At 35.8% G+C, this 24,321-nt stretch overlaps 1 protein-coding gene across 7 annotated transcripts in view; it reads right to left on the minus strand.

Annotated features, from left to right (window-relative positions):
• The window catches only part of Lrrc4c (leucine rich repeat containing 4C), a 1,324,975-nt gene that overhangs the window by 1,066,517 nt on the left and 234,137 nt on the right, over window positions 1-24,321 (minus strand). For 4 of the 7 annotated variants that reach the window (XR_015046506.1, XM_029473968.2, XM_085834626.1 and 1 more), the window contains exon 1: window positions 5,876-5,964. The exons of 2 other annotated variants lie outside the window; for them this stretch is intronic. The gene's annotated coding sequence lies outside the window, so the exon portion shown is untranslated. Of the gene's footprint in view, window positions 1-5,875; window positions 5,965-23,997; window positions 24,037-24,321 lie in introns of those variants that run through there. One more of the 7 variants, XM_029473969.2, reaches the window with a different exon arrangement.

Raw genomic sequence — 24,321 nt, forward strand, 5'->3', positions numbered from 1 at the left:
ATGGTTAGTATCACATATTTTTGTTTTCTCTGGGAAATATTCTACAAACAATGAAATTTCATTATAACTACAAAAGTTAAGGTATATTACTATATTGCACATATTTTAAAACTGTATAGGAGGAGCTCAGAAAAGTGAATAATTTAAATTCCATATTAAGTAAAGGGTATAAAACACTACATTTGCTTAGCAGCCATATATATGTCCTAGCTTGTTATTGTGATTACTTTCCTGTTACATATACATGTATACCAGCTCGACCTCTATACTCTGATATTATTTACATTTTGCTTCATTAATCTCATATTTTTCCAAAACAAATATGTAAGTAAGAATTAACACATATTTTGTCCTTTTCATATTTAAAGCTTTAACTCCTGAGATAAAGCCTCTTTTTCCTAGTTGGTCTCCATAAATTTTATTAACATGTTCATCCAACTTTTGGTTAGATCATCTTCCTTATTCTTTTTCCCCCCTTTTAGTCTTTGAATTTTATTTATACTTTTTAACAAAAATACAAGTTTATGTAATCAAGATGCCTAACATCTTTCCTAACCAAATAGAATTTAAGAGCATATTTGCAATACACTTCTATTACCAATCCATGTTAATTTGCTATTTAAAATAGTCTTAGTTTTTAATTCTTTATTTTTTCTTTTTCTTTTGGAGACAGGGTTTCTCTGGATAACCCTGGCTGTCCTGGAACTCACAATGTAGACCAGGCTGGCCTCGAACTCAGAAATCCGCCTGCCTCAGCCTCCCGAGTGCTGGGATTAAAGGCGTGCGCCACCACGCCTGGCTAAAATAGTCTTAAACAATAAAGGATATAATAATATCTTTTATCCATGTGCTATTATTAAAGACCACAGATACATAAGGTTCCCCATAGTTTTCAGAAACATCTTCAGCACACATTCTTTCACATAGAGAGGCGACCAACTTTATTTTGCTAACTTTCTCTGCTAAGCCTAAGTTTCTGTCTTTTCCTCTGTAGATGAGGACCTCAAGGTAATCTTCACCATTCTACACATATTTTTTTAAATTAAGTTTTATTTTTTACTTATTCATTTTACATCTTGCTCACTGTCCTACTTCCAGCCACCCCCACCCAAATCCTTCCCTCCTTCTGAGTGGGTGGGAGTCCCCTCCATATCTCCCAACCTTGACACTTCAAATCTCTGCAGTGCTAAGCACGCCGTTTCGCACTGATGCCAGACAAGGTAGCCAAGCTCGAAGAACATATTTCAAGTACGGCAATACTTTTTTGGGATAGCTCCCATTCCATTTTTCAGGACCCAAAGTAAGACCAAAATGTATATCTGCTACATATGTGTGGAGAGATCTAGGTAAAACCGGTGTATGTTCTTTGGTTAGTGGTTCAGACTCTGAGTCCCAAGGGTGCAGCTTAGTTGACTCTGACAACCCTTCCTCTTATTCTTTCATAAGAGTTCCCAAACTCCATCCATACTGTTTAGCTATCTACATACACTTTTTTAAAACTACTTCATTGGCTTCATATATAATCGCAAATTGTACATAATTTTCAAACTTATTGTTATGATGTTACTGTGCTCTGTTCTCACAGTGACTTTAAAACGTTTAGAACACTCATGTTCATTCTTTTAATTATTAAGATCTCCTATAATTCCGTTTTCAAGTTGCTTTTAGTTTTACTGGGTCCTGATATTTCATTTCAGTGTAAGCAAGTAGATATTAGTTTAAATTGTTAAGAGATGATGTGATTCACCTAAGTCATTCTGAAGACTAAGAGTCCCTTTCCCAGACCAGTTTGTCTATGAACCATTGGATTTATCATTTTCTTTATCCATTCCTAAAGTAAGTCTTCATATTTTCCACAACATTTTAATTTATTTTTATATATAGGCTGGCTGATAGTCTGTTTATTTTAAACATTTATTTAGAGCTGAATATATATATATATATATATATATATATATATATATATCCCACCTTTTGTATATATATATATATGTATGTATATATGTATATATATATGTATATCCCACAGCCTGTATTTCCAAAATATCCATCGGTTGAGTGAGTGTGTAATGAGAAATAATATTCTAGTTATAAACTCTTATTAAGGTATTTGTAAACATTCTCTTTCTCTGATATCTTATATTTCAATCATAGGTTAAAGAACTCAGCATGAACATTTTTCTTTAAGAAGAAGACGAGATTGACTAGGAATGCTCAGAGCATACTGAGAGAACAAACGCCAGGGGAAGAATCAAAGTCAAATAAGAGTAGCTAACAAGCTTCTGAATTAGCTGCCCATGCAAGTTTATTCTATCAGTGTTAATGCTTATTTCATTGGTTAGTTCTGTCAATTATCATATACCTCACTGAAAGAGCTTGTCTTTGAACTGTAACAACTCTGCATATGAGAATATACAATCTTTTGGACAATTGTCAAAACAAGTACTAGAAAAGTCATATGTATTGGTAAACTAGATGGATTTCAGAGAGGCCATCTCTCAGATTTGAATGATCAAAGAAAGTGTCATAAGAAAGACCATCATGGAAGTTTTGATCTTTAAAAGAAAAGTAAATATTCACTGTTTGTGTTGTACCTACACATTGGTTTTAATATTGATTATATTATAATGTAATAGGATTAATCTGAATAATTACATTAATAATTATGTTATATTATAAGAGCAAAGTAAAAATATGTTAATTTGAAAATCATCTAAATATGTACCTGCACTCAAAAATGGTAGACTAGAAATTGCCACGATGATATGTAACACTATTTTTTCTATAGAAAAATTAGCACATGATATAGAATTTTACACTCACATTGAGTCTAAGCAAATTTATGTGCAAAATTCATTATGCAAATATCATTATGTTTAGAAAAATAATGTTAATTGTTGAAAATTGTTAGTGTTCATTATTATTTCAGAATCACGTGTGAGCAGGAGCAATACAAGCTCTTGTTTAGTTGTACATTGCTCTAAGTCTACCTTGTATATATCTGCAAACAGGAGAAACTGAAATGGAATTTATTCTTTGAGGCGATATAGATTGGACCATATTGGGGTGTTTAACTTCATCTTATTCATGACATATCTGTGAAATTTGATATCAGTTTCAGATATCCTTTGAGCAAATTCATGAATTTTTACTTCTAAACAATCAAGTTATTGACTAATTATGAGCTTATGATTTTTAGATTAAACAGTCACAAACTCAAAAAGTTTTAGTATGCACAATTTGTATCTCAGACTTTCCTCATAGGAAAGTATAAGGAATAAAAATCCAAGGTGTAAAAGCAGAATGTACCCTACTATGCCTCACTTCTAGTGAGTCCCAGGCATTAGATTTACTTGACTCAGACATGATGAACAAAAGCACTTTTTTGCCTCACATCTGAGGTATGACATATACATTTCTGATTTATCTGTCATGTCTGAAGGTATTTCACTCCTTTAAATTTCTACATTTTAAACACATGTCATTTAATGAAAATCATGTTTACAAGTATGTCATACACATTATCTTTTTCAAAACATTAATATAATTACATTCAAAACTAAGACCATGAATTTGAAAGACAACAAGAAGGGGCCTCTAGAAGGACTGGAGGGAAGAAAAGAAAGGAAGAAATGATGAAATTATATTAAGCCATCATAAATAAAAGAAAAAAATCAATTCAATGTTTGAACTAGGGAGATAGCTCAGCACTTAAAACACTTGTCATTCAGTGAAGAATACCAGATCCACAGAACCCACTTAAATGGAGGAGCAAGCAAGGGAGCAGCCTGCAATTCCACCTGGGAAAGAAGAAATAAAAATCCCTTGAGAAAGCTTGAAAGACTAGCCAAATCTGCAAGCTCTGAGTTTGATAGAGATGCCTGATAAAAACAATTAGGTGAAAAAGCAATCAAGGAAGATTTTTCATGTCACACTCAAACCTTTACGTGCATATGTATGCTCATCTGCCCTTATATATGTGAACAGGCACACTCATCATGAGGTATGAAACATCAGCTCATCAATATACACTCCAGGAGTTTTTGATTTTCAGGTTTTACTACCCCCAAAGCAGTGAGGGGGGAAGGGTAGGTCAATTTTATTCAAAGGTTCATGAAATGGATACAGATTTGCATGTGCCTGACATTGGCGAAACAGAACCATGTCTGTGATGGGAAACAAACTAAAAAAAAAAAAAAAAAAATGCATCCACCAGAGATTTCATTAGCCTGATTCTAAAACTAATCTACTCTCTTTATTCAGTCATTTCCCAACTTTGCTGATTTCCATTTGCATAGTTATTTTGATCTATATTTCACCCTGGTCATTGATCACATCATCCTGTTCACCTGGATTATGCTTTCAACTTTCCTGTCTTGCACTGTCACATGAATGATTATAGATGATGATTTAGAACTTATTCAACAACCACTATTATCTGGAGAATTGATTACAAACTGCCTTAAAGGTGAAAGGATGGTGGGGAGAAGGATTAAGTATAGGACAATTCCCTCCATATCTCTCCTGTTCTGGGAAACCTTGGTATCATTTTATTCTAAACTGCATCGTTCTGGTTTCAAATATTCATATACTTTCGGTCCTGCATGGTAGTTTGTATGCTTTGCTTCCCAGTGATATTCCTTAACTATTCAGAAAGCACAATGCACCCATTCATATCTACCTCCTAGAGAAGTAGAGGAATGCTGATATTCCACTTGAATGTAGACATTGATGTTTATACAAATAGACAGTACCTACAAGACCTTAGGTGATTAATATGTGAAAGAATTTATTTGAAGAGAAAGTATGTAACAGAAATAAACCTAATGAAAGCTAAGAATAAAACCAAAACAAATCCTTGCACCCTTAGACTGATCTGACATTAAAACAACTGTAATGTTCTACAGAGCAGTGTTTACTTTTCCACTTCAGTTAAGATCCCTGCACTGCCCTCCAGCTAAAGCTTTCAATTAAATAGAAGTACACACACTGTTTTTATATATGCATGTGCATCCATATGCACAGATGCTACCATGCACATGTGTGCTCATTAGTCCCAAAGTCTGTTTTCCAAACACATCCTAATGTGTCCCATAGCTCTGCCTATATAACCACTGTTCTCCCTGTCTGAATTATTTCCCTATTACCAATAGCTAGCCCCTACATTTACCCTGGCCTCTATTAAAAGGTCTTATTATTTAAAGATGTATTTGAGCTGTTCTCCTTTTGTGAAAGATTCCTCATCAGACTCTATCCAATGATTTCAATTCTTCCTAATAGACACTGGTGCCAAAAAAAAAAAAAAAAAAAGCTATATTATAGGCATTTGTGATCAACTCTTTTTCTAGATACATGCTCTGTAGAGACAAAGACCTAGTTGGTTTTAGTAAGTATTTATCTTCATCTCTTACACTGCTGCCTGATGGATAATAATACCTGGGTAATAATAGCTGAGTGACATACTTAATGAGTGATGACTGAATCAATGATTAATGACTGTACAATGGACTCAACATTTCATTTCCAATCCCAAAGTAAAGACTTTTGAGTGCTTCACTTGAGCTCCAATCTTGATACCTTTATTTATGCACTCCCATATGATTGTTTAGCTTTCCATGTCTATAACAAGCAACAATGAAATGAATCTCGATTTTGATGTAACTAAATAAATTATATTTTCTAAAAACTACCTATGTATTTTGGGTATACTTAACCATCAAGAAGCCTTAACTTCTGTTTCTTGTGACCTTAAACAAAAAGAAGTTCTGAACTCATCTATAAAACAGAGGGGGAAAATACCCACTTCACAGACTTGTTGAAAAGATTTGCTAAGATAACAATTTCACAAAAAAAGAACTAAAGCATTTATTCTCACCTGCTATGGCATAATTGTGTAGCAACACATCTTTCATTGTGAAAAAAGGAACTTCTAGAGGCAAAGGTGCTGATTGCTGGAGGACATGAGACTGCAAGGTAAATTTAGAAAAATCTATTTCTCTCCATTTGATTCTCAGTTTTTGCATCATTTACATTATTTTTGAGATAAGATTTGAAGCCAATGAAAAGCTGTGAGTCATAAATAAAAAAACCCACGAGTGAATTTCTTCCAAATCCTTTAAAGCTCTATAATTGAAATTTTATTTATCTACAGATACTTAGTAACATCTTTTATCTTTGTTGTGCCTTTAATACCATGGTATCCTCTAGTCAGAGAGAACAGCACTTACTGAATCATCTCTCAATTCCAATGCCATAGATCAAACCCTAGGCCTTGCACACACTAGACAAATACATACTACTGAACAACACTGTCTGTTCTGCATCCATAGTTTATTCCTAGATACCTATATGCCATATTTCTTCATTTGGTAACCATCCATCAAAGATTGTATGAATGACAAGGAAACCTAACTTTGTTGTTCTTTATCCATTCCAACTGTTCCACTATACTTCCAGCTTTTCAACACACATTTGGTTGCTATAATTATCTGAAACACTATATGCCTTTTAATTTTGTGGCTTGTTTCTATGATTTCATTGCCCGTCCTCTCAGTAAATGGCCATCACATTAATTTACATACAACAGAACACACACAGAATTTCCTAGATGAAACTTTTGTGATATCACATTCATAAAAAGAAGACTTTTGAAATCCCCATGCAGTTGCATCCCTCAAATGTCCACTACTGTACCCCTAGAATATTTACAGACTGAATCTGGTGAATGGAGGGAAAAACTCAAGTGTGGAAGCTTGAATAAAGAATGCTGAGGGAAATAATTGGAGGTGGTCGTTATTAGGGCAATCTGAACCAGTATTTTCTGGTTCTTATTTATAAAAATGTTCATTTTCTGCTTATGTCCTTGAACATCATTCTCTCAAGGTCACACATATATGAACAATAATTGCAGAAATATGGAAAATAATCTATTATATCTATATATTGCTAAGCTAAAGACTTCCCAATATCCAAATAAAACTCATAGATTTTTGGTTATATATAAGAATGGGTTTATAGTTACACACATATGAATATTACATATAACACTAATAATAAAAAATGAGAAACTGAATTTGAAAGAGAGTAAGGGTGGGACATGGAAGGGGATGGATGGTGGGGAAATTGGGATGGGTGGAAGGAAAAAAGTGGAGAATAATATAGTTATCCTTTTAATTAAAAATTTAAAGAGATAAAGACAATATTTTTAAAAATGTTTGTGTGACTCATTCTTCCATTGTAAATCTTTTAGTCTAGCTGCACGTTAAAGCTAATTAGCAACAAATTTGAAAATAATGTTGTGAGATGCCTGTGGAATAGGGATTAAGTTGAACAATCAAAATCAGCTCTCAAGGATGATGAGGCACCTATGGCTATAAAAATCTAAGTGCTTTATTGGGAAGACGGCCACATGTATACACCCTGAGAAAATGTAGGTTGTTTCTAGAAATAAACAGAGACAGCTTTTAACAAGCAGCTTAGCATACTGTAGCAAACACTAAAATAGAAGCCATGGAAATTAGCACCATAAAGTGAAAAGAAATAAGTTTGGCAGAGAAAATTCTAAGAGCAGGTTCTACCATTTGCTCATCTTGACCCCTGTGCCTGGGACACACACACACACACACACACACTGAGAAAAGTGCAACTGTATTTCTTTATATATAACAACTTAATGATCTCTTGTTGTAACCTCAATGTAGTATTGAAGAATTAGTGCCAAAGTATGGAATACTAAAATAAGAAACAGTAGGATGTCAACTGTGAATTCAAATGATGTTCAGTTAGTTTTTGTAAGGGAAAGGAGTTTTCTATTAAATAAGGAAAGCAAGGGAATTCAGAATAGAAAAAAACTGACAGAGACAGGGCAGCCTTAATTTACATGTCAGCTATAATATCCACTTTATGAGATTATTTACTTGGTAACTCAATGGCATGCCTCAAACTAGTTGCCGTAGTAACCGTCACATGACACAGGCATCTCTGAGACACTAATTCTCTTCCTGCAGAATACCAAAGTCCCATCAACATCTCATAGGACCATTGCCACAAATGATAATGCTGATAGTGTGAAGGAAAGGCAAGTACCCTGATTCACAGTAAAGTTTCTTGTCCCATATTTACATTTTATGGGAGTGCGAAAAGTCCTTTCAATAGTTTTTACTTGTATTTACCACTTCACTATCTTTTTGAACATTAATTATCAAATATTAGCTTTCAATTAAAGATGCATGAAATTATTTAAAAACATAAGCTAACAAAAGTTCATACAAGAGAATTTTTAAAAAATAACCCCTGGAAGTTTAGAGACTAGTTTAGTGTTTATGTAATGGTATATCCTGGTACCCATCTTTTTCTGCTTTGTTAACAATGTCAGTTTCTTAGTCACAAAACACATCAACTGAGTTTGCTATTTGAAATGAGACATGAAGATCTGCACTCTGTGTAGGCTAATTTTGAAATTTAAATTATGATCTATCCTTATTAGATTATTATATATTTTAACAAGGTTTTAGTTTAATGAATTGTGTTGTTTTATCTATCCTTCCTGACCATTCAGCACATAGAAAATACTCAGACTGAGATCAGAATGACTCAGTCATCAAAATGACTGAGATCAGAGTTGAACTGCTACTATTGTTCAAAACTAAACAATTAAATTTCTTATCTACAAATAAAATACCACATTGATTTTCTACTTCTCTTATAACTCATGTAACACAACATATTAAACTATTGTGAATATACCAATGGTCTCTTCCTCATCCATAGGGCTCTCCTTCCTTATCTGTATTACTGTTAAATGTGTTAGTGTAGCACTTTAACACAACTCAACTCTTGTGTTATATTAGTTTATGGTGTCTATTTTCTTTGTTAATCTCTCTCCTCTGAGATTAGAAAAAGCTAATTGGGTCTATATCCAGGTACCCAAAATGTAAAAGTGACAATACTTGTTCATGTGACTGACCTGTGTTTAACAATGGTTTAAGTTGCACATAAAAAATATTGAATATTGTTGGGCACTGCAGTATTATATTTGTACAAGATCTATAGGTGAGAATTCCCATTATTAATTCTGTTTTATTAACGAAGACTCTCAGATTGCATGAGGATTATTCTCTCCCCATAGACATTAGACACTAGACAAAGGTATAGATGGACTCTTAGAGACTGAACTGCAATTAGAGTATAACAGCTAGCCACTTTGAAGAGTGAACCTTTGCAGTAGCAATAATAAGTAAGGAATACTGAATGTAACTCATTTAGATAAGAATTAAAAGTACACATAAAACACCATTGCATACACCAGCAAGCGTTTGCTGAAAGGACCCTGATATAGCTGTCTCTTGTGAGACTACGCCGGGGCCTAGTAAACACAGAAGTGGATGCTCACAGTCAGCTATTGGATGGATCACAGGGCCCCCAATGGAGGAGCTAGAGAAAGTACCCTAGGAGCTAAATGGATCTGCAACCCTGTAGCTGCAACAACATTATGAGCTAACCAGTACCCCTCGGAGCTCGTGTCTCTAGCTGCATATGTATTAAAAGATGGCCTAATCGGCCATCACCGGAAAGAGAAGCCCATTGGACATGCAAACTTTATATGCCCCAGTACAGGGGATCGCCAGGGCCAAAAAGTGGGAATGGGTGGGTAGGGGTGTCGGGGGGAGGGTATGGGGGACTTCTGGGATAGCATTGGAAATGTAATTGAGGAAAATACGTAATTAAAAAAAAAGATATGTCAGCATAAAGCTTCAGGTGATCAATATTTAAAACATTTTCTTATGCCAGGAGTGGTGGCGCACGCCTTTAATGCCAGCACTTGGGAGGCAGAGGCAGGTGAATTTCTGAATTCAAGGACAGCCTGGTCTACAGAGTGAGTTCCAGGGCAGCCAGGGCTAAACAGAGAAACCCTGTCTCAAAAAAACCAAAAAAAAAAAAAATTCTCTCTATACCTCATTATAATCACCACATAAAATATTCAATATGTTGAAAGCACACACACACACACACACACACACACACCACATGAGTTGGCAGGAAAAGGGATATATAGCATAATTGATATTAATATTATCATATATCAATATGCTGAGGCAGGAAGATCATTTGAGGACATGTATTTGAGTAAAATCCTGGAAATATAAGAATACAACTTATTAAACACACTAATAGTATATAATATAAAACTTATAGCACTCAACTGTACAGTCTTACACAAAAATCCCTTTCTTCTCTCTCCATTTCACTGATGATAAAACAGCATTCTTGGTTGCGTGATTTAAAGGTGGCTTAGTGACAATTCCACAACTCCTCCCCATGTTTTCTATATTTATGGATAAAAAGGCTGTCTAGTTTTCACCTGATTCAGAGTCTGAGGGAAGGTTCCTTAACCAAAATTCTGCAAATCAATTCCTTATTGAACTGAACTATTACCAAAATGATGTTAACTATCAATGGAATTAACTGTCTTTATAATCATCTTTACTCCTTTTGTAGTCTCTGCATCATAAATATAACAGGCTTATAATTGCTCTCAAGTCAGTGAGAAGGCTCTTCCCACTCTCCTACTCATATTCTCCCTGAAATCTGCCACTGTGCTGTGTGTAGACATGACTCTTACCTGATCACTCACACAGCATCATATGAGACCTTTTCTGGGTGCATTCTATTAAAAGTACCACATACATACTCTGTATTGATCATTCTATTGAGTATTATCTATTAACTTTGCACTGTATCAGTCCTAATATTTTAATATGCATATTTTATTTAACATGTTACTGTATGGTTTTCTCTCTTACTCCACTAGCATGTAAGTAAAATTCTGGGGGATATTTTACAATATATCTACTCACAGCCCCTAGATCTTTAACTTCTACATAAGGACACTTCCATACTGATTGGTTGGGTGGAAGAAACGCAATAAATCTGTTACTTGTTTCTTCCATTCATTCAAATAAATACTTAGTGCTGAGTGCCAGGTAGAGTCCCTGTGGCATAGACGATCTTAGTGATTTTTAAAACCACAGAGCCTTGCAGAATTCTTCTTTTTCTGGCCAATTATGTTCATGCCATGATGAAAAATGAGAGTCTTTTAAGTTAGTAAAGGGCAGGTCCTTTTTAAAACAAAAATCAAATGTCAAAGCTTAGACTAAGCACATTTACTACAGCTTCAAAAGTGGATCCTTGAAATCCATCTTTCATTGGAACACACAAAAACGTGGGGGGAGAGGAAAACTTTAACTTTCTGTAGAAGAGAATATTTGCAGGCTATTAGGTTAAATTATCTGTGGTTGCCTGAAGGATGTCTGAAGTAACTGCATCCAACCCATGCATCACTGCATCTAATTCTCAATGCCATGCTTTGGGGGAAATAGAAAGAAATCAGAAATGCAGAGAGTTTTACTATAGTGATAAAATGCAGAAGGATGCAAGACTGTGTGAGAGATCAACTGAATTAGAAACAAACAGCCTGAAAAGACAGATTACTGAGACCTTAGAAGAAAACAAAACAAAATAGGCTATTATATTAATTGTACTATGGAATACTATGTTTTGTTTTGTTTTTCGAGACAAGGTTTCTCTGTGTAACCCTGGCTGTCCTAGTACTTACTCTGTAGACCAGGCTGGCCTCGAACTCAGAAATCCGCCTGCCTCTGCCTCCCAAGTTCTGGGATTATAGGCATGTGCCACCACTTCCCAGCTGGAATACTATTTTTAAAAGCAAGCAATCTAGACTCACACATGAATCTAATTTTTTTTAAAAGGCAGTATCTCTTTTCTTTTGGGAAAACAACATTTGAAGCCAGCATAGGTTTCCCTAAACTGCTGTTCTGATTAAGTGGATTCCTAATTGAAGCTAGTAGATTTCACATAACTCCTATGAGGGGACAATCTCCACCCTCCATTCCACTTTTGTTTGTTTTGAGAAACCAAGATTTACAACATTCTGCTTTCATGGGAGAAAACATAGTAGAGTAGCAGATGTGCACAGTGTGATTGTTGTAGGTGAATCCATTTATGAAATCAGGAGGGGCAACACAGGAGATGTACACAATCTCCATATAGCAAAGCAAAACAATTGAGCTTTATTATGAACAAATGGAAAGACAGACTCTTAGGTAGTTATGTCCTGAGTTCTAGCATATGTGTTCCATAAAGATAGACAAAGAAGCTTAAAGGAGCCATGCCATCACTGAAAATTTATGGATTTGACATCACAAAATGTGGGCCTGTAAATTCTGTCATTCTTAATCTTCTTTTTAAAGGAATGTTAAGCCCAAAATAAGCCCTAAGCTATTAGATGATGTTAATGTTTAGATCTATCACCTTATATTACTAAGTACCATCAACTTTAAAAGGGAAGAAATCAACAGAGAATTTCTCTCCCCATGAACAGTTGCAGGCTTCAAGTTCCTATTCATTATAGACTTCTGCATTATCCAAGAATAATCTCACTTTGGGGGAACCTATGATGTTCTAGATCTCAAGTCTCCCCAGAGATCTTCCCTAGAATGACAAAAAGTTCTGAGATATTAACCCTTTCCAGCAAGATTCTTTTTTTTTTTTAAATGCATCCTTGTAACCTGGTGAGTATTAGGAATACAAACAAAGTCACTCTGCTAAGGGTGTGGGCCAGGTCATAATCGACGAATATGAGAGCACAGAAGGAACTTATAAAAGGTATGCTACACAGTGACACTCACTAAGTTGATGGGGACTCAAGAATTTAAAAGGAAGAAAACATGGCAAAAATCATAGTGTATGAGGAAAAGGAAATTAAAGCTGAGTATTTCTGTGCAGCCCAGAGAAATTTAACTGAACTACCTTCTTTAACACAGAAATATGAAGGTAGATACTAATAGAGATAGTCAATGGTTAGACTATGCAGATAAACTTTGGAAGCATTTTCAAGAGAAATTTAGTAGATTCAACCTCATCTTTTTTTTTTTTTTTTTTTTTTTTTTTTAACATGCCCACATCTATCTGGTCGATGGAGATGAATCTGTTTCTGTAGATTGAAATGGCTTCTTTTTTATGTCCAGCTGTTATAGTCAGTCCTGGTAGAGTGAGTCTCATCTGTGCTAGAAGAGGTTCCCAAAATTTCCATACACTTTCATGTCTGCTCTGGCAACAAAAAGACGTTTAATGTGCTATCTGGCTAGGTTCCTACCGAGTGAATGGTATCCTCCTAAATATAATATGCTCTTCTTATAGAAACACTCTAGGAATTCAAATTCACATGGATTATACATAGTATTTCCACATTTTATTTCAAGGTATTTTACAAGAGACTTTGGTACTTTTGTGCTGTTACCGTGCTATAATGGAAAGAAGGAAAGGACTCAGATATTTCAACTTTGATTTTCCCTTGTTAGCCATACCTAAAGCCTCTGGAGTTGAATAACATTTTGAAATACATATTGCAGCCATTTTTTTCAGGCCAAATCTACATTTTTTATATCTTTTCAGTCTTGGTTTTGGCATATATTTTCACTTTTCCTTTGGAATTTCCCTGAGATAATCATTTCCCTTTAGTCCATAGCCAAGCAGCAGATTATCTGAGTCACATTTTCACAACAGCTGAGCGCTAGATGGCACCTACAACGTGGATAATCACATGGTTGTCTAAGCTCTGTGTGTGTGTGTGTGTGTGTGTGTGCATATGTGTGTGCTAATAGTGTGTGGTCATATATGAGTACAAGTGTATGCTTTTCTTGATGTACATAATCAGACCAGTTAGGACAGGGGAAACCTTAGGTGTCAGTCGTGTTTATACACCTTTTGGACACAGTCTCTTGGCTAGTACCATGAAAGTCAGGGTTGATGGCCTATTGGCTTCCAAGAAATTTTCTGACTCCACCTTCCAAATTTTCACTAGTTAGCATAGCAAGTTCATTTGTGTTTTCTGAACTTCTGATGTCAGGTTCTCACATTTTCCACAAAAGCATTTTACCAATGAATCAGTTCCCCAGGTCCAACACTTATATTTTGTGAACGAAAGCAGCACAAGAACTTACTAGTCAAGCATAGACTCAGAACAAGATGATGAGATTGCCAATTGACAACCATGACATAAACATTTCAACTACAAATACCATATGTTTTTTCTGTCTGCGTGTGTGTGTGTGTGTGTGTGTGTGTGTGTCTACATCTTTATGATGACATTTTTGACTCAAAGAACAATTTAGGGCATTATATTTCACCATTGTTCCTTTGTATAGATCAAGGATCATATGCCTCATGTCAATTGTCCATACTCAATACTAGATCATCGTGTCTTGATATAGCATTCAGTACTCATTTTAACTTAATAACTACACTCTTTTATTAAACACCAATTCTCCAAATAGACTGGACCAGAAAAGAAATACCTCCCGACACATAATAATCAGAACAACAAATGCACTAAATAAAGATAGAATACTAAAAGCAGTAAGAGAAAAAGGCCAAGTAACATATAAAGGCAAGCCTATCAGAATTACACCAGATTTTTCACCAGAGACTATGAAAGCCAGAAGAGCCTGGACAGATGTTATACAGACACTAAAAGAACACAAATTCCAGCCCAGGCTACTATACCCAGCCAAACTCTCAATTAACATAGATGGAGAAACCAAAGTATTCCACTACAAAACCAAATTTACACATTGTCTCTCCACGAATCCAGTCCTTCAAAGGATAATAACAGGAAAAAACCAATACAAGGACAGGAACCATGCCCTAGAAACAACAAGAAGGTAATCCCTCAACAAACCAAAAGAAGACAGCCACAAGAACAGAATGCCAACTTTAACAACAAAAATAACAGGAAACAACAATTACTTTTCCTTAATATCTCTTAATATCAATGGACTCAGCTCCCCGATAAAAAGACATAGACTAACAAACTGGCTACACAAACAAGACCCAACATTTTGCTGCTTACAGGAAACTCATCTCAGAGAAAAAGATAGACACTACCTCAGAATGAAAGGCTGGAAAACAATTTTCCAAGCAAATGGTATGAAGAAACAAGCTGGAGGAGCCATTCTAATATCTGATAAGATTGACTTCCAACCCAAAGTGATCAAAAAAGACAGGGAGGGGCACTTCATACTCATCAAAGGTAAAATCCTCCAAGAGGAACTATCAATCCTGAATATCTATGCTCCAAATACAAAGGCAGCCACATTCATTAAAGAAACTTTAGTAAATCTCAAAGCACACATTGCACCTCATACAATAATAGTGGGAGACTTCAACACACCAATTCTCATTATATGTGCAGCTAATCATGATTTTTGATTCTTCTCATTAGTGATACTGAATGAGGTCTGTGACTAGGTTAGCTAAGGAACAAAATGGATCTGTCTATTCTCTCTCTCTCTCTCTCTCTCTCAAAAAAAAAAAAGCATGTTCTGTCAAAACCCCCCATAGGAAGAATAACAATATCAACCCACCAGATCTCCCCAGAGCTCCCAAGGACTAAACTACCATCCTAGGAGTACACATGGAGGGACCCATGGCTCCAGCTGCATATGTAGCAGAGGATGGCATTGTTGGGCATCAATGGGAGAAGAGGCCCTTTGTCCTGTGAAGGCTGGATTCCCCAATGTAGGGGAATGCCAGGGCCATGAACAAGGAGTGAATGGTTTGGTGAGCAGGGTGAGTGAGTAGGGGGAGGGTAGAGGATTTTCGGAGGGGAAACCAGGAAAGCGGATAACATTTGAAATGTAAATAAGAAAATATCCAATAAAAATTCTCTTTTCATAAAAAAACAAACCCTCACCCTCTGTCAGGCTCCTCTGCTTCTATTCACTAGTGTTGGCTATAAACTCTCTTAGTTCTTCTAAGATTCATTTTTGTATATCTCCCATTCTCTATGTAATTTATCTTTTAGCTCATAATTCACTTACTCTTCCTGATAAGCAGGCACCCACAAAACATGCTAAACTGAGGCAATAAAACATCATCCTCATCATAACTTTTGCATAGCCTCTATCTTCTCTAAACTTAAAAGGAAAAGGCCAAGAATAGAACTTGGTAAAGATTCAGGCTTTCAACCTGAAGAGTTAAACAATGGACATAGTTACATAGTTACAGAGTTACATATTGCAGATTCTCTTTCCTCAGTAATATGAATCTCAAACTGTAGCTTAGTACTTTATTAATAGGAAACTGGATATTAACCTGGTCTACATTGTGGGTGGACATACACTGAGTGCCAGATATGATTGACTTCTATCAGATTGCTTTCAAGGCAGTAAAGAGTGCTATATCTTAATATTTTTCTCTGTCCTGTTACCTGCAAGTTGGTGGCTGGAGTTCCAGGCCGAGAGATGATTAAGTAATTTGCTAGTGGAGGTCAAGTTTTGAAGACCTATTATATCAAGTTTGTTACCAACTAACTTATTTAATTTGTTTATTTGAGAGTAGTTCTTGCTATGGAGCCCAAGTTAGGCAGGAACTCAAGGTTTGTCTCAGACTTCAGAGTGCTGACAGGTAACCTCCTAAGCCTGGCTTCTAATGAAGTCTGGACAGTTTTTTGTCACTGCTTAGGAACACTAACTTTGGTCCAGTGCATATTCAATATGCCCTTGTCACAGCAGTATTGTGAAGGAGGCTTTAATGCCTCTGTTTAACAAGTTGAATTATAACACTTCCCCCCACCCCCGCCCCACTCCAGCCTCAGTGGTCACAACTGAGCCTACTTCAGACTCACATTCCAGAGAATTGGGGGAGTAATAAACAAGATCTACAACGAATGCATCCATTCAGAAGCAAAACCAGTCCCAATAGAATTAGATACACTCTATTGTACTCAGGTCATGAGAATAGAATGATAATACTACTTACAAGGGGTAAGCCAGTAATACTGTGTTCTAGGGACCATTTAACTCTCAATGGCATGTTAGTAGCAAAATACCTCTTCATTATAAAGAGAGGAAGGAACAATGGGAGTAAAGTAGGGAGGAATAATAAGAAAAAGAGAGGGTAGGGAGAAAAGAGGTGAAAGAGAAGGAAAAGAAAATAATGGAGAAAAAATATATCTGGGAAATGCAACTTCAAAGTGCCAAACAAATGATGTCCTTAACTACCTGGACATTTGTAAATATAAAGCAGACAGAAAAGGATGACACTATATCAAAGAAAAAGAATGGGGTTTCCTTTTGTTGATTGGAGGAGGAAAGTGGCTTTGTAAAAGTTTTGCAAGTGACAGCTTTTTCAGATAAAGTCAGAGAAAGTGAGAAGAGTAGATTGGAGGCTGCTCCAGGGTTGACATGGCTACTGATGCTGAAATAAGAGAGAAGGTTTCCAATACAGTCACAGAGCCAAAGGGCAGACACAAGGAATAAGGACAGCAATTTTAGCAAGGGCTACACACAGTCGATGAGAAGAGTTCACATGGTTTGAGCACAAGCAATTCTTCCAACCTGGATTTGGCATTTCAGCTTCACATCATAGGTGATTGCCACGCTGCTCTTTCTTTTTCTATCTAGATTATGAAACTCCTATTTGTCACTGTATTGCTTGGCCAACTTTTGTCTGAGGATACATGAACATAGACTTCCCTCCAGGAATGAGGACACATTTACAACAGAGGCATGAAGGCCCCAAATTTCAAGGACAGGGATACTGAGTCCCCAGGCTTCCTCTCCATCGGTGGTGAATTTTGCAATTTTCAACTCACACAGTTAGGCCTGGACATTTACCCATACCCATTCTGCAACTACCTCTGAGGACCCCAGTGGGAATTAATTTAGAAGAATGTACTCCCGAGTTACTTCTGACCTGGCACAAAGCATAGCCTGTGCCCCTACTCATTTAGAGACCCTAGGTATACTATAAACTTTTTCATAACCTATAAAATGCAGCTAAAATGAACACCTATGTTGTTGAGAATATTAGCCAAGACACATGAAGCATTTTAAATAGTGCAGATTCCAGTCCCTATATTTTTGATCATTATGTCCTTGACTCTACCTTACTAATTAAGAGAAACAAACTTAGAGAGCATTCTCAGTTAAGCTATGAAAAGTTGGGAGAGAGTAAACATCCCTTATCTATAATACTTCGGACCTGAGGTGTTCTGTATTTGGAGCCTTCAGATGTTTGTGATGCTTTTCTAAAATATACTAGGTAAACATCTTTCATTTAAATATTTCAAAGCCAATCTAAAATACTTCAGACTCTTTGAAAGATTTGGGGGATTAGAGTAAAAAGCAAAAGACCTTCACTGAGCCATAGAATGGCTCTGTCTAATTATTCCACTATTTTTGGACATCCTTTCATGTCTCCTTCCAGTAGTGATACTGGTCATCAGAAGCCTTTGTCAACATGCTTTTCTGAACATGAAACTCCTTGAAAGTCTGAGCATTTCTCCCATCATTCATAGCATAGGAGTAGTGCTCCTCCTAGTGTTCCCAAAGTACAGGACATAATTAGTTTCTAGGATAATGACTACAGCATTAAAGGGCTTTCTGATTGATGATTGATGGAAAACTGTTTTAAAGGCTTCACAAACACTGAGGAATGTTCCAATTGATTTCTTATCTCTGCAAAGTGGAAACAGTAGAGACCCTTCCTTTATCTTATATGTAATGTACTTCTCCTTTTAAAATTGTTCCTATGCTGACATCAAGGTTTCTGTCCAAATCTGAACAGGGTTTCCAAAGCACCAGAAAGATATTCGCAAAACTATTTTGAGGTGAATTTTAATAAACTTCCTTTCTTTATTCTTGCTTTTCAGTATTTCTTAAGAAGAAATACAAACTCCAACACTCTCTCTTGTCCGATAAAGAAGCATTAAAATTCCAATAAGCAATAACACCTTTTTAGTGCATTTTAGTGCAAAACAGTAGTTCTAAGACTGCTGTGGCTGTTAGTCCTTAAATGGCCGAATTATCTTAATTGTCTCAGAAGTGGTACTAAAGTTTGAAAGAGCGAGAGTTCATGTGTGAGAAGGGAAAGTGCAGTCATTATGCTCAATTTTTTGGGAGGAGAACATTTGTTTGCATTGTAGTCAACATCCATCCACTTTCTAGTAAATCAAAACTCAAAGAGGTACATGTGGTGAAGTTATATAGCAAGTGCTACCCATGGCTGAGCTGTAGTAAATCCAAGTGTGCTGAGCGTAAAGTGGTTGTACAGAATTATGAGCTCATCTGATGCCAACCTAGTCAATTTGAGACTCCAAACTGGCCTATTTGCAGGTGGAAGGATGACACATTTATAGGACATGAAACATATTCTTCTGGTTGGCAGGAGGTTCAGTGGACTCTTGAGGTCCAACTCAATGTCAGAAGATGCCTGAGACATGGGATGTCAGAAGATAGGATATATTCAAGCTGGATGGGTCACAATTAGAAAACAACAACAACAAAAGTACAAAAATAAACAAAAAAAAGAACTGCAAACACAATAACCAGGGAAAGATGCTAGAACTGAGAACAGAACAGTATTTTCTAAATGCTGTTCTTCACATCCCCGTCGAATAGTTGAATTTCATGAACCCATTGAGGCACTCTTGCCTCACTCCCTTACTACTGTCTGTGACATCTTATGGTTTTCCTTACAGAAGTTTCCTGGAAAGAATTGTTTATGTCAGCAGTTGGAAGATCTTTTGGTCTATTCTCTTGGCCCCATACCAAGGAGTATTTTAATCCCTGAGGTGACAAACTACTCTTTAGAAACTTTCATTTATCCCTACTTTGAAATTCCTACAGTTACTACCCAGTAGTTAGTTTGTCACCAAGTCTAGGTGGAATTAGTTCAGTACTATAAGGGCTGTGTTCCTTAGTTAGCATTTAAGATCTTGTACTTATTCTTCTACTACGCTTGTCCCAACCTCTGTATCAAGTTTTACTGGACTTATCGTATTGCCCATGTCTGTATTAAATAGAGCATCTCAACATCTACTTACATATGTCTTCTCTTATTTTGTTCATTGTTTCTGCACTTATTTCCATTTCGGCATACAAATTCAATTTCCATTCATTTGCTGAAAAGTGAATTTCCTACAACTGTCCTACCTTTTTTACATTAGATATCAACCTGTAAAGTTTAATAAGTTAATATTGACCTTCTTCTAATCCAAAATGTATTTGTTTTTGACTGATTAATTGCTAATCCTACTTTAACAGATAAACACTTCTGTTAACTCCTTCTGTCCTTTCCACAACCTTCATCTGATCCATTACCAAACATTATTAATTTTACATTGAAAATATGTTTGGAATCTATTCATGGCTCCCCATTACCAATTCTAACTTCTTCATTCAAATGTTTTCTCATTTTTCTAAGAATGTTGCAAGAGATTTGTGATATTGTCATATATTTCTCTTACAATTTGTGTGACCTAAAGATGTCTGAGTAATTCTTACAATACATAAATAAGATCAACTAGTTCCTATATTAAAAATCAATCTAACTTTCCTAATATATTTAGAGTAAAATGTTAATACCTTATCACTATATAACACCCTGCTACATCATTACTTGCTTTTACTTCTAAAAGTTTCCTGGATTACTTGGGAGATTAGCAGTCTTGTTTTGTTTTGTTTTGTTTTGTTTTGTTTTGTTTTGTTTTTTCAAGACAGGGATTCTCTGTGTAGCCCTGGCTGTCCAGGAACTCACTTTGTAGACCAGGATGGCCTCAAACTCAGAAATCTGCCTGCCTCTGCCTCCCAAGTGCTGGGATTAAAGGCCTGAGCCACCACTGCTCAGCTTAGCAGTCTTATCCTTAAACAACTGTTATATGTTCTTACCTCAGGATTGGTGTGCATTACTCTCCCAGTTATATGAAATGTTTGGTTTTCAAACTCTGTCTGCTTCAGTAGGATTCTTTTTAAATATATCTTCCCAGGGAAAGCTGTCAATCATCCACAAAAAATAGCATCCTCAGCCCTATTAGCAGTTGTCTTTTATACTTCTTTATTTTTTGTCATGACATTTTAATGCTGATCTATATATTTATATTTATTTTCCAATAGTTATGTTCCATAACTTCATATGAACATAATGTGGAATTATTTTGATTTGAAAGAATAATGTCTGACATACTATGCTTTTAAAAAAAAAAAAAAACAACTTCCAGAATTATCCAGATACTTACTCTGAACAATAGTAATTTTAAGAAAATTGTGCTGCCCAATACCTGATTTTAAAAAAATAATGAAGAAAGCATTAAGAGTAAGTTTGGGAGCCTACTGACTTTTAAGCTATGTAAAATCAGCAAGGCAGTCTCAGCCAGAATGGGGTCACAGCAATCTAAAGCTAAAAGTGACCTTTTGACACTACCTCATGTCACTTTGTAAAGGTCGTGTATATATAAAATTAAATTTTCCTTGACATAATAGAAAGTGAGTCCTGCTAAAATCATTAGGAAATATTGATTGAGACAAATTTGATAGTTCAGGGTTTTTGAGATACATGGATAGTCAGCCAAGAACAACTGACTGGTTCCTGTTGAATTGGCAGACTTTTTGTTCCTTTGGTTTTTCCTGTTGTTTTCGATAGTTTGCTTTTTGTTTATTTGTGTGTTTTTAGGATAAATACATCCTATTCTGTGTGAACCTACAAGGTAAATCCTGATTATGTCTGGGTGAGTATTAATATCGCAACAATGTTACTCTGTAACACTTAGCATTAACCCTTCAAATGTATATCTTTGCTATTTGATCCTGACATGATTCAAAATTCAAGCCAATCTGCTTTCAATTTCATGATCATTTATCATTCTTATGCTATTCATTATTACCAGGACAGAAGAAGCTGAAATGCACTAACTTTATTAAGCAAGTCTGATTTTATGAGGCAAGTAATTGTTCTTATAGCAGAGCAAATTCTTTCATGTATAGTAGATTATTTCATGTTTTACCAATCAAAAACACTTATAGAAGATTCTTTGTTCTTGTTTTTACAGACTATTGTTAAAATTTTTCTAATTACTGTTCGTCTATCACATATCAATCAATCTTTATTTTCTTCTTAGTCAGCCAAAAACCACAAACACAGAAACAAAACTATTTAAAGCCCTCAAAATTATTTAATATTTTACAAAAGGATGCTATTAGTTTTTCCCAGAGAGTTGGCATATTACATACTGGCACAGAGAAGGCCACAGGGGAGTCATTTAATTTTATAAAGGAGGAGGCTTCATTTCATGAGATGAAACAAATAAGAACAGAAATAAAATATGTCACAACACAAAATCTCTTCTAAAAACCATTGCCAAGAGCAAACTCCCTTTTGTCCCTCCCAATCTGTATCTATAACCTGCAAAATCCTGAAAATCATCCAAATCTTTCTCATACAAGTTACCATGCCCTGTCTTTGTATGTACACTCCTCTAATATATCTTGGTACAAAGTCTGCCTATTGTCATTGAAATTTGTGTTCTTTTTCCCCTTAGTTATCACTTATTCCTCCTTTTGTAGTATTCCAAGCCATTTAACACTCAGAGACTAATAAAAGTTTTTTTGGAAACAATATCTCTAGTAATATATGGCCAAATGTGCATGATCATATTTTGCAAAGAGCAATTAAGGGTTGTAAAACATCCTGGATTAATTTGGAGCCAACATACCAAAACTGACTGGCAAAACTGAGTATTAATTACCATGCCCTGCCTCCTCCTGCAGCTGAGTTTAATTTTCATGGCCTTCATATTACCAAAATAACAAAAAAATGAATACACCCTTCTGGCCTTTCCAAATGATGACAGAGGCCAGCATTCACACATTGTAATTGTGTGTTATATTGTTTAGCTAATAGTGGTCTCCAGAAGAAAATAAAAAAAAATATACAGAAAGCATTTTACTTATATCATGTGGCACACATATCTGTATAGAAATGCACTGATAAGAAATATATCGACTTGAAAACACAATGTGTTTTAGGGGTTTTCAAAGATGTTGAAGAAATTTTGCTCGAGATAGAGTGAAATGGGAGTTGGAGACATTCTTTGAGACTTGTTATGATGGGAATAGGGTTTGAAATCAAACCTAGTGAAATAAAAGATGGAACAGGGCAAGGTATTTAGGTAAGACAATGACAAAGTACTAGAGAACACGAGGGAAGACAGGAATTGCCAGTAAGGGATATTTGATTGCCAAAGTGTGTGCTCATCAACTTCCACAGACTCTGGGTTGGAATCATGCTATGTTGCTAATAATTGCATTTTTAATGCTGACTTCCATTTCTAGGTTAGAAAACTGTCAAGAGGCTGAGAGAATATACACAATCCCAAGGTCGAATAAACTGAAATAAAACAATTAAATTCCAAGATTATTATAGTAAATTATTTTAAAAGAAAAGAGAGGCAAACTTTGAAAAGTCTTTATATTTTTTTGGTGAAATTTAGGTAATCATTGATACCTCCATGGTTCAGGATTATGGTCATTTTTGACAATCTCATTTTTTGAAAACAATGTAGTTAAAATTAATTAATTTTACATGTTATAAGTATAATAAAATGATATTTCTTTCAAATGTGTAAAGAGGTTTCACCTATATGACTCTATCTCCTTTATTTAATTTATTTTATTAAAAATAAGAATATGTAACACTAGGTAAGAGCCCCCTGCCCAAGCTCTTGCCTGCCAACATCCTTGAAAGCAAACTCAATATCAGTAAACTCCACTCCATTCCATGAGCTCCATTTTCTGTCCACAAATCTGCCTGCTTTTCTGGAGGCCAGCAGGCACTAGAGACACCAAGTAAGAAACTTTGCCCCAAGTACTTGCATGCCACCTCCCCACAAATCACACTCAATAGGAGTAAACCACAGCCCATATTCTGTGCCCCATTTCCTGTTCCACAAACCTGTCTGCTTTGCTGGAGGCCACACAGGCATCAGAGACCCAAGGCCAGGCCAGGCTGCTAATAGGAACTTCAGAGGTAACTATAGCACACAAAACCATACCACACACACACACACACACACACACACACACACACACTACAGGATACAGAAACCCCAATAGAGACACCATACTAGACCTGAATACTTACTGATCACCAGAACACCAGGGTTCTCAGGTCACCGAACTGAGCAGAAAAAGAAACAAGGGAGAAATCATCCAAAAATCATCCCTACAACTAAAAGGAAATCAGAAATAGGCACTTTTGAACCTATAATAATCGCAATACTCAATAATATAATAACACAATACATGGCTGGAGACCATCATAAGAATAGTATCAACACCAGCCCACGCAATATTATACCACCAGGGCCCAGCTATCCTACCAAGCATGCCACGGACATCCTAATACAGATGAAACACAAGAAAATGATCTTAAATCCATTATTATGAAAATGATAGAAGCATTTAA

This window comes from Mus caroli, unplaced genomic scaffold (genome assembly GCF_978045245.1).
Source record: "Mus caroli unplaced genomic scaffold, Mus_caroli_1 scaffold_2, whole genome shotgun sequence".
NCBI classification, from domain to species: Eukaryota; Metazoa; Chordata; class Mammalia; order Rodentia; family Muridae; genus Mus; species Mus caroli.